Source organism: Grammomys surdaster, unplaced genomic scaffold (assembly GCF_004785775.1).
Source record: "Grammomys surdaster isolate TR1022 unplaced genomic scaffold, NIH_TR_1.0 64, whole genome shotgun sequence".
Classification (NCBI taxonomy): domain Eukaryota; kingdom Metazoa; phylum Chordata; class Mammalia; order Rodentia; family Muridae; genus Grammomys; species Grammomys surdaster.
In genome coordinates, this window is record NW_021604566.1 from 7,354,476 (window position 1) to 7,365,687 (window position 11,212).

The 11,212-nt window shown below is 41.4% G+C and overlaps 1 long non-coding RNA gene across 1 annotated transcript; it reads right to left on the bottom strand.

The window, feature by feature from the left end:
• Positions 1 to 9,012: 9,012 nt before the first annotated feature.
• On the bottom strand, positions 9,013 to 10,474 carry LOC114623474. The gene is made up of 2 exons (XR_003711770.1): positions 10,142 to 10,474; positions 9,013 to 9,371 (listed from the first exon to the last, which is right to left on the bottom strand). It is a non-coding gene; the product is annotated as an uncharacterized LOC114623474 (long non-coding RNA).
• Positions 10,475 to 11,212: the final 738 nt, after the last annotated feature.

The following is an 11,212-nucleotide window of genomic DNA, read 5'->3' on the forward strand; positions in this document are numbered from 1 at the left end:
TTTCTTTCTTTCTTTCTTTCTTTCTTTCTTTCTTTCTTTCTTTCTTTTTTTATGGTTTTTCCAGACAGGGTTTCTCTGTGTAGCCCTGGGTGTCCTGGAACTCACTCTGTAGACCAGGCTGACCTCGAACTCAGAAATCCACCTGCCTCTGCCTCCCAAGTGCTGAGATTAAAGGCGTGCACCACCACTGTCCAGCTGATAATTACTTTCTTTACCTTAATAGTTTTATATCTTCATTGGCCAGTGTTACAATGTTTATGTGTATATATATCTTTATAATGGGTGTCTGTTTTTGCCCATCTTGAATGTTCAGATTCCCAGTCCATATCATCTTTGAATTAACTTTGTATCTTATACAACTTATGATTTCGTATTGTTAGAAGACATCAAATGTAGTGGGTGGTGGTGGCCCATACCTTTAACACAAGCACTCAGGAGGCAGGACAGGCTGATCTCTGTAAGCTTGAGGCCAGCTTTATCTACAGTTTGAGTTCCAGGATAGCCAGAGTTACACAGAGAAGTACTCTCTCAAGAAACAAGAAACACCCAACCAAAGAAGACATCAAATAAATACAGGAAAGACAAAAGCCAGTTGAATATGCTTTGTTTAATACTAGTACTTGCACATGGCCACCACTGATGTGAGAGAAAAAGTAAGTCTTAGAAATTGGCAGAGTTTAATTGTGCGGGAAGTGTTGATGTGCTTTAACCTGAGTATTAGTGGCTTATGTCCCCAGAGCATGTCAGACTAACAGGTTAGTGATGTCATGCACCCAGGAAAGTGTCATGGAGACCAGTGTGGATCCATTCTGATCACCTGCCACTCCTTAGCTCCACCTCAGAAAACTACAGAGCTTTGAACACTCCTCCAGGGCACTCAGAGAATCTCTGCTGCCTTCTAGAAGGCAGAGTTCTTCCCAGGATGGGTTTGTGTTTTCTCTGACTCTGGACATATCTTTCTGTAGATCGAAGTAGTTTGTGTGTGTGTGTGTGTGTGTGTGTGTTCTTAAGAGACTGTTTTAATCGTTTATTGTTAGGCTTTTAGTATGTCACTTCTCTAAAACTACACCCTCCCATGATAATTCACCACTGGCTCTTACATAGGGATTCTTCAGCTATGATTATAGGTAAGATTCAAAGGTACAGAAGAAAAAGTCCATCACAAACTTAGAATTTCAGATAGTTCTTATTGACCCTTACTTCACAACAGGTGAGTCTTGACTAAGCTAACATGATTTTGAAACTGGATAGCCATTTATAGGGCCCAAGGGTTATAGAAGAGGTTATTCTGTATAAATTATACTTTCTTTGACTTTGTGCACTGTAGAGAAACTCATCAAGTCCTGGGGATGGAGCAGTCGAGTAACCTAGTTTTCTAACTCATTGGTTAGTGCATGATCATCAATTTGATTAAATAAAGAGATGCCTAGGGTTTGAGTGAGACACACTTCTTCATGTGGTTGGGGAAGACATTTCTAGAGAGGACTCACTGAGAGGGGCAATTTTTGAAAGCTGTCAGCACCATACCACAGATGAGGGTTCTACAATGAATAAGAAGGAAAAGGGGAGATAGCAGCTGAGCTCCAGCCTTTTCCTTCCCCTGCCCCTGGTCTGCTGAGGTGTGAGCAGGCAGCTGTTGTACATTCCTACTGCCTGCTGCTATGCCTTTCACTCCATGAAGATCTGGAGCCCCTCAAATCATGAATAAAAAGAAATTCTTCACCCCTTGAAGTTGTTGCTGGTCAGATATTTGGTCACAGAAATGAGAAAAGAAACAGATGTGGAAATAGGTACCCAGAACGGGGATTGTTGCTACAACTGGTGCCGTGATTTGTAGGAGCAATATGGGAGAATTTGGACACACGGGTTGCAAAATCTCGGAATGACATAAGAAGGGATTTAACAGGGCATCCTGGTGACAATGAGGAGGATCATAATACCAACAGAAATGTAAACAATAAAGACAGTCATAAGCTTTCTGAGGAGATCAAGGACTCTGTTAGACACTGACCTAGGCCATTCATGTCGTGTCGCATTCTGGGAACAATCAGGCTGCATTCTGCCTGAATTTTGCAAACTTGAGTGAGACTGAATTAGAAAGTAACCAACTCATTTGGGGTCAGTGATGGTGAGACAGAGACACTGCTCCACACTCAAAGCCGAAGAAACTCCCTTTAGCTTTGAAGGACCTCCATCCAGGTAACGCTTGGTTGGTTGTAGGAAAGAATTTCAGTTCAAGGCAATTTGAAACAAATCTGGAGTTTATTAAAGAGGTTTTTAATATAGATCTTAAGCATGAAGATCAAGATAAAAAGGCACCCAGAAAGACATACCTGATACCAAGGGTATGAGCTTCTCAGTGTCTCAATAAAATGTATTTACAGTAGCTATATATACTTTTCTCTCGGCTTTTGATTTTACATCTCTAAGGGTTGCTTGCCAAGGAACCTAAATGGTGCAGCACAGTAGTTCCTGTGAATCGGATAGGATTAAGGCTGACCACATCATAAATCCTTAGGTCACAAGTATTATAAAGGAAGATTAGATTTAAGTTTTTTGTAAAAATGTTATGTCATTATTTTGTGTATATTGACCTTTTGCCTGCATGTATGTCTGTGCACCATGTGAATGCACTGCGTTTAGAGGTCAGAGCAGATGTTCTACCTCCTGATATGAGTTATACAGGACTGTGAGCCTCCTTGTGGGTACTGGGGATTGAACCTATGTCCTTTGGAGAAGCAGACAGTACTTTTAACTATTGAACCATCTCTCCAGCTCCCAAAATGATTTTATTGTAAACAAAATGTTCAGTCTTGTTTGTGAGATTCCTAGAAAATGTTTCAGAAAGGAGTTAGACCATACTTGAAGATCATATAGGCTTAGGCTTTATGCATGATTCATTGTTGACATTCTCTGTATAAAAGGAGTATATTTTCAATGTTAATAACTCTCTTAAGTTAGGGTGTCTATTGATGTGATGAAACACTATGACCAAAAGTAAGTTGGGAAGGAAAGGATTTATTTGACTTATACTTCCTTAATGTAGTCATTTAGTGAAGGAAGTCAGGACAGGAACTCAAACTGGGCAGGAGCCTGGAGGCAGGAGCTGATACAGAGGCTATGGAGGGGTACTGATTACTGGCTTGCTCACCATGACTTGCTCAGTCTGCTTTTTTTATAGAACATAGAACGAACAGCCCAGGAATGGCTCCACCCACCATGGGCTGAACCTTCCTCATCAATCACTAAAAAAATGTTTCATAGGTTGGACCACAGCCTGATTTTATGGAGGCATTTTCTCAATTGTAGTTTTCTCCTCTGGGATGACTATAGTTTATGTCAAGTTGACATAAATGCAGCCAGCTCAACAACCTCACAGCATAGGTTAATTGTTTTGAATTTATTTTTTACATCTATCTATCTATCTATCTATCTATCTATCTATCATCTATCTATCTATCTATCTATCATCTATCTATCTATCTATCTTATCTATCTATGTGTATGTGCAAGTGTGTGTGTGTGTGCACAAGTGCTTGTGTTGGAGAATGGTTTTGTGCACTGTGTTTTCAGATGCTGATTGCTATGCCCAGAGATCTGGTTGTCATCTAGACATTGGCATTGTCATGATATTTGGAGCATCTTCTATCTCAAGGATATGTAAAATTTCTTTTCATCACCTCTGATTGGTTAATGTAAAGTCGATGCAGCCTATGAAGGGGCAGATGAAAATAAGGCAGGACTTCTCGTCCCAGTCAGGGGGCTCCCAAGCAAGATGAAGAAGAAGAGAAGAGGCAGATTCATCCTAAGCAGATGGTCAGGGGACTCCCCATGAGGTCACCATGAGGAGAGGATGGATTGAGCAGGAACAGCCAGGGCAAGAGGAAGATGGCAGGTAACACCAAGTAGCTGGGAAGTGACTAAGAAGTAGGCGGCCGTAACAGGCTAGAATAGATGTGTGTCTGCCTAGTTTAGTGCCTGAAGCTTGTTAATGCATTTTTTTTAGGTCTCAGTGGTTTTTATTCGGGAGCTAAAATGGGCTAGACTGGGTGTGCAAACACCCTGTCATTATTTGGGAGCAGAAGGGGTGAAGAGACCCACCCAGAATTACATTTGCATGTTATGTGGGCCTGTGGAAGTCCAAGGGCCACCTGCAGGCATTTGTTATCTCTTTCCATCATGTTGTCACAGGGTTGAATCAAGTCATCAGGTTTTGTGACAGATGCTTTTACCCACCGAATCGTCTCACTGTCTAGTGCATTTGCCACGATTTATCGTGACACAGAGTAGAATGATATGAAAAATAGGGAGTTTTGTGAAGAGAGAAATTTTAACCCAGTTAAATTTAAGAACAGAGCTGGTGACAAGAAAGTTTCTGTAATTGTTAGAGTATGATCATTGCGGAATAATGATGGACTTCAGCGAAGGTGCACTGAAGATGCAACCCTACCCACTGAAGGCTGCAAGATTAGAACAATGCAAGTTCATTTGCAAGGGGAGTGTCTGAAAGCATCCAGCCTTCCGTGTACTCTGCTGGAAAACAGTTGCCTAGGAAAGACAGGGGCTCCATTCTGAAGGTGTGCAGAGATCACTATAGCTGTGGCCCAAAAAGCCGAGTCTGAAGATAATATCCTTTCTGTTGTTGACAGTGAAGTGTACAAATGCAAGTGTAAAGGTGTTATGACGCCCTGCACCCAGGTTCCTGAACTTACAATGTCTAACAGGGTCATCTAACTCGTGTGAAGTGTCTGAATAGGCTGTGCGTGGAGCTCTGATGGTGAAACCCAAGTTATAGTGGAGATCCCACTATATATATCCACTGAATGAAGGAAGAAGCTCCAGGCTTGAAACAGAGGTAATGTGAGAGAGCTGCATTAGTCAGGGTTCTCTAAGGGGACGAAATTGATTATATATATATATATATATATATATATATATATATATATATATATATATATAAAGCAGATTTACTAAATTGGCTTGCTGACTGTGTCTCATGAAGCCCACCCATGGCTGTTTTATGACAGAAAGGTTAAGAGCCCGGTAGGTAGCTGTTCAGACCATGAGCCTGTGTGTCTCAGCATTCTTAGTATTCTTAGTCTGCCACTGGAGTTTCAGAAGATTCCTGGAGAGCTGGTGATCTGAGGACTACGTTGAAATTTCAAAGAAGTTAGTTCTAAAATACAGGCAATGTGACACTGCAACGACAGGATGGGTGAATTTGCCAGCTAGAGTCAGAGGCAGAAGGCAAAAACCAAAAGCTTCTTTTTCCCATGTCCTTTAATGTGGGCTACTCCTAGGAGGTGTGCCTTATTAGGTTGGATCTTTTTGCCTCAATCTGATCAAGCAAATCCTTCACAGGCATGCTCAGCAGTTTGGGTTTTTAGCTGATTTCCAATCTGGTAAGTAGACAACCAAGATCTCAAGAGGTCACTTATGATTCAGGCCCTAATACTGGAGGATGAATCTTCCCTACGTGATGAGAAGCCAGATGATCTCATCATGGGCCAAGATGCCAGACATGGGTTTGTATTTGCCCTACTAGGTTTTGGTCTTGCCTGGTCCAATCTTTCCTTGTTGCCTTCTGACTCCTCCCCTTTAATATATGTTGAAGATATAAGAACCGGTACTCACAGCTATGAGTTTGCTTTGAGTCTCAGAGTGACTCTGGACCTTGAAACAGTGTTGGAAATCTAAGACTTTTGAATATGAAGTGAATGCATTTTGTATTATGAGATAGCCATAAGCCTACGGTGGCTAGAAGCAGGTTATGGTTTGCATGTAAAATGTCCCAATGGGTTGATATGTTTAAACACCTAGTCTCCAGTTGGTGGTACTATATGGGGAGGTTATGTATGAACCTTTAAGAGGTGATAAGGAGGAAGTGAGGCATCTGGAGGAAGAGAAGTGTTAGGGGCAGTCCTTGACGTTTCTAGCCCAGCTCTGTTTCTTGCTCCCCTGACATGTGAGCAAGCAGCCTCCGTATGCTTACACTGCATGAAGCATCCAATACCATGCTTTCTAGGCCATGATAAATTGAATACCTTCAAGCCGAATCCTATGTTTCCTCAGTGAAGCAGCAGGAATGACATTCAATAGAGAGATGGTGTCACAGTATGGGTGAAGACAGAGGGAGGGGGATGTGTCAAGTTAATATTCAGAGAGCCTAAGATCCAAGGGGGTTTTGGGCATGAGAGAGAGACTTGCCGTATCGACACACGTGTTTACGTCTTTGCTCTCATTTTCCCCATCATTTTGCTCTCATCTATCCCTTGCCATCTGTCTTTGTGTGTCCAAGTCCTACACACTTTTCAAGGACTGGTTCAAATGCCACATTACAAATGAAATCTTTTCCAGATGCATCACATTTTTTTCAAAATCCTGTGGTATATTGCCTTTATTTCTTGTCAACAATAGTCACTTTATACCCCTGTTCTAATCTTAATGCTTACCTGCACATACCAAACAATGAAGGGGTATGCAGATCTCTTTTATTTGCTAACCTAAGTATTAAACTCAGTGCACATTAGCAGAATATACTTGTAATTTTGTTAAATGATTGGGCATAAGACAAACGAGATTATTACTACTATGTTAAGATTTAAAGAAGTGACTTTCTGCTTTGGTTCATGGGAAAAACATATGTTGTTGTTTTGAGACAGGGTTATCCTGTAATTCTCTATGTAGTTCAGACTGGCCTCCAATTCATAGAGATTCACCTGCTTCTGGCTCCCGAGTTCTGGGAATAAAGGCACACGCCACCATGCCCTGTTGTAGTAAACTATTTAAATCCTGGCCCTGGGGTGTCTACTCTGCCTTTAGTTATTGAAGTTCCTGGATGAAAAACACACTCTCGGCCTTTGTATTTACAATAAGTCTTAAGCTGCACAAGAGTTGGGAAGATACCTAGCTTCCATGCTGTTAGAACCCACTTTCCTATTGATAACCCTGAATTATTACTTACTAATTACCATGTTTCATCTGAGCTGCTCTTAACTCCAATTGGCTAGCCCACAGAGACATATTCTTATGGCTCAGCTAATCCACGACATCTTCTCCTTCTCCGTCCTCCACGTTCTTCTTCTCCTCTTTCTTCAACCTCAAGTCCCTGGAAACCTAAACCCCACCTATGTTTCTTCTGCCCAGCTATTGGCTTTGGCATTTTTATTCACCAATCAGAAATAACTTGGGACAGGGTCCCAGGGGCTACATACAGTCTCCAGGTCTTGGAGGTCCACACTTAGCATTAGAGTAGACATTAAAAGACAAAACCTCAACAATGCCCATTCATGGGGAAAACCTGATGGTAATTTAGTCTCTGATCTGCTTCAGGAGCTGGACAAATCACTAGTGTACATCAAATCTTCACATTTCACAGTAGGTTTCTAAAAAACACTTTCTTATAACATTACCTTACATTCTCTAAAATTGAATCTAAGGAATTAAGTTTCCAAAGTCTCACAGTAGTGAGTGATAGAACCAAAATCTGACTGGAGGTTTAACTAACCACACCTGTACCCTCCCCCTGCACCCTGCCATGCCTCATCTCCTTTCTGCACACCATCTGCCAAGGTTCCCCATCCAATCACAAGGAGCACCTCCAGCAGTGGCTGTCCCCACCAAGTGCACATTGGCCTCTGATTCCAGAAGAAGGTGCTCTGCAGAAGTTACCAGGTCAGCCCTAATAGTTCCAGAACCATTTTTTGAGAGAACAAGTGGAGTTTAGTATATGCAAGTTAGTGATGAAAACTGAATGAAATGCAGACTATTCCCTGACCTGGAAAATTATGCCTTGTAGTATTCAAAGGTATATGGATCATTCAGAGGTCCAAAGAAGCAGAATCAAGAGAATACATGTGTGTTTATATGTGTGTGTATGTGTGTATATTCATCTATTCTCTGTCTCTCTGTTTCTGTCTTTCTGTGTCTCTTTGTCTCTGTTTCCCCCACCCTCTCTCTCTACCTCTTTCTCTCTAAATGAGAGAAGAAAACACTCCAAGGAGCTGATATGTGGGATTAGAGAGGTTGAAACACATGCTATCTGCAAAGCACCCAGTATACTGGAAATCTAGGGATGTGTCACTATTTATAGCTCAAGTCCAAGTCCAAGGGCATTTTGCTGACAGAATTTACTCTTTCTTCATGGAACCTCCAGGTTTTTTTCCCCTAAAATCTTGAACTGGCAAGATAAGACCCATCTACAATATGAAAGACAATCTGCTTTTCATAAAATCTATTGAACAAAACATTAATTAATGTACAAAATGCCCAAATCTGGTTGGAGACTTCAGGGTTTTTGATACTTGAATTACAGTCTAGAAGCATTCATGGGCTAAGTTTCATTTCTAGGGGAAGAAGGTATGGCTACAGGGTCTTCCTTTTCTACATGGAGAATGTGTCTAGCATTATTTTATTTTATTATTCTTTGAGAATTTCATACACATACACTATGCATTTTGATGATATCCACTCTCTCCTCCAATGCTCCTTAACACTACCTCCCCCAAATTTCATGTTCTTCATTTTACTTTTACTTTCGATAACCCACTGAGTCTAATTCAAACCCATATGTGTAGAATATGGGAAGCCTACCAGTGGCCACATTTCCAGCAACCATCAAGGTTAACTGCCAGTAGCTTCCCAGTTAGGGATTGGAGCCCATGAACCACTCTCATATTCATGCTGGAAATATTGGAATGTTGACTGTCTCCATTTTGTGTAGCTCTCGTGCAGATACCTATAGGTACTGTGAGTTCATGAGCACACACGCTGCCATATCCCTAGGTCTGCATTTCACAGCTCTCTTCCCCAGCCTCCTGCTGTTACGTTCTTTCCATTCCCTCGCCTGTGGTGTTTCCTAAGCCTGTGAGGTGGGGGATGGAGGGGTGTTGATATAAATGTCTTGCCTAAGGCTGAGCATGTACAGTCACTTAACCAATGATGAGTCTTTTCATTAACCAGTGGCCACACAAAAAGAAGCCACTCTGATCAAGGATGAAAGCAACACAGGTCTATGGGTATAAGGATAAATAATTAGAAGGCAGTTCCACCAAACAGCTTTTCATGTATCATGCCAGTTATGCCAGAGCGACTCTCATGTTATACACAAAATTGAGACATGCTCAAAATCACATCACTGGTGAGTGGGCCACCGGGAGTCAATGCAGAGCCCGTGCTTCCTTGTAACATCAGCCTCTGTTCAGTGATGGTACATTTATCTGTCCATCTAGACCTCGAATGCAGACTCAGGAGGCCATATCCCCCATATCCCAGGCTGATGCTACAGGGCCACATCCAGGAGGAATCTGTGTCTCTCAAAGTTGATGTCTTTGCTTCTCTTCACTGCCCATGCCTAGGACAGTGAGTGCTCCCTAAGGCATAAAGTAAATATCTGTTAGATAAATAAATCATTCAATACACTGACAATTCTATAAATAACATTTTGATTTTAGAAACAAATAAATTCTAGAGATACTGCTGGCCACACAAATCATCATTTTGGAAGAGAAAAAACATGTATAGAAATTCTAAGGTCTCTGTGCCAGTTGTAATTTCATGGTTTCTCAGCTGTGAAATGCTGGGTTGTTCATTTCGTAGAGCAAGGCTTGGTCCAGTGGCTTCTGTAATAACATTCAATTCTCAGATTCAGTGTTTCATAGAGTAGCTTTTAAAGCCTTTTTTTGTCAGTTCAAAGTATGTTACCTAAGAAAATAATCCATTGCAACCTAGAGCCAAGTTTAAGGAGCACAGCTATAACCCCAGCACTCAGCAGGCTAAGGCTAAGCATCACAAGGTTAAGGCTGGCTTAGTTAACCTAGTGAGGTCTTGTCTTAATAAAACCTAGGGTTGCTTTTAAAAAAAAAACAGCCTAGTGTTGTTTTAAATAAAGATTGAAAATTAAACAAATAAACCAGTAATCAAATTCTTTCACTCTAGTGAAAGGAGAAATCTTCAAATATTTAGGCAGCTCTTTACAATGAAGAGGCCATAAATATGTATTTAAATACAGATATGTATATATATTAGGCTGGTATTTTTTATATATATATATATATATGGGTTTGAGTTTTCAGTGTGTACTACAGCCTATCTGCTAAATGCTTAGTTACTAGTTTGTGATGATGCTGGAAAGGCATGAAACCTTTGGAAGGCATGATGGTCCTCTTGGCTGTCGATGAGATTTAGATTCTCCATATCTCTGGGCAGATCTGTGAAGAATGATGTGGCATAGGTTTCTGGGGATGGGAAGGCCCACCCTAAATGGGAGCGGTACTATTCCATGGGTTGAATCTGGGACTGATTAGGCAGGAGAAAATGACCTGAGTATAGGTACTCGTTGCTGTTTTCTGACAGTGGAGGTGATGTAACCAGCTGCCTCCTGCCCCTCCTGCTGTACCTCCTCTGCCATGTTGAACTGTATCTCTTGGAACTGCAAGTCCAAGAAACCTTATCTTTCTTGGTGTCTTGTCAGGTATTTTGCTGCAGCAACAAGACAATATTGTGGAAGAAGACAAGTCTTTAGTAGCATGTCCTTAAAGCACATTTGGGACCCTGCCTTCCTCCTAGTTGCTTCCAGAGCACAATAAGGTGAGGAGCTTTGCTTCATGTGCTCGCTGCCACCAGCCACTGCCTTATCATCAGCCCAAAGCAGTGCGGCCAATTGTGGACTGAAGCCTCGGAAGCCACAAGCCAAACTCAATCTTTCTTCATTTTGAATTTACTTTTATAAGGAGTTTTTCTGGATGACAAGACGATGACTAATGCAATATCTGTGTGATATAAATCGGGAAACAGGAAATAGAACTGGGAGCACCTGAATCAGGCCCCCCAGAATCTGCTGACATTACTAGCTATCTCTCCGAGGTGGTAAGATTTACACCCTACACAAGTTTGGCAAAGCTTCCAAGGAAGAAGTGGAAATTCACAGCACAAGCTTCACGATTCTAGATTCTCTTTCCCACTTCATTAATTTACAAGCAAAATATAAATAATAATTGTTTTGCAATTACTCATTCTTTCTATTTTCATTAGCGTAATTTTCTCAATCTTTGCAGACGTAGCTGTCATTTCTAGGCCTGGTATGTGGCTGTCTAGTGGCTGCTGATTCTTTCCCCATTCTACCAGGAAGAAGACAAAACCATTTGACAGAACACGTGAGAACTGAGGACAAACAGTTATGTCACAAAACAAAGTATCTACCGTTTCTCTCTCT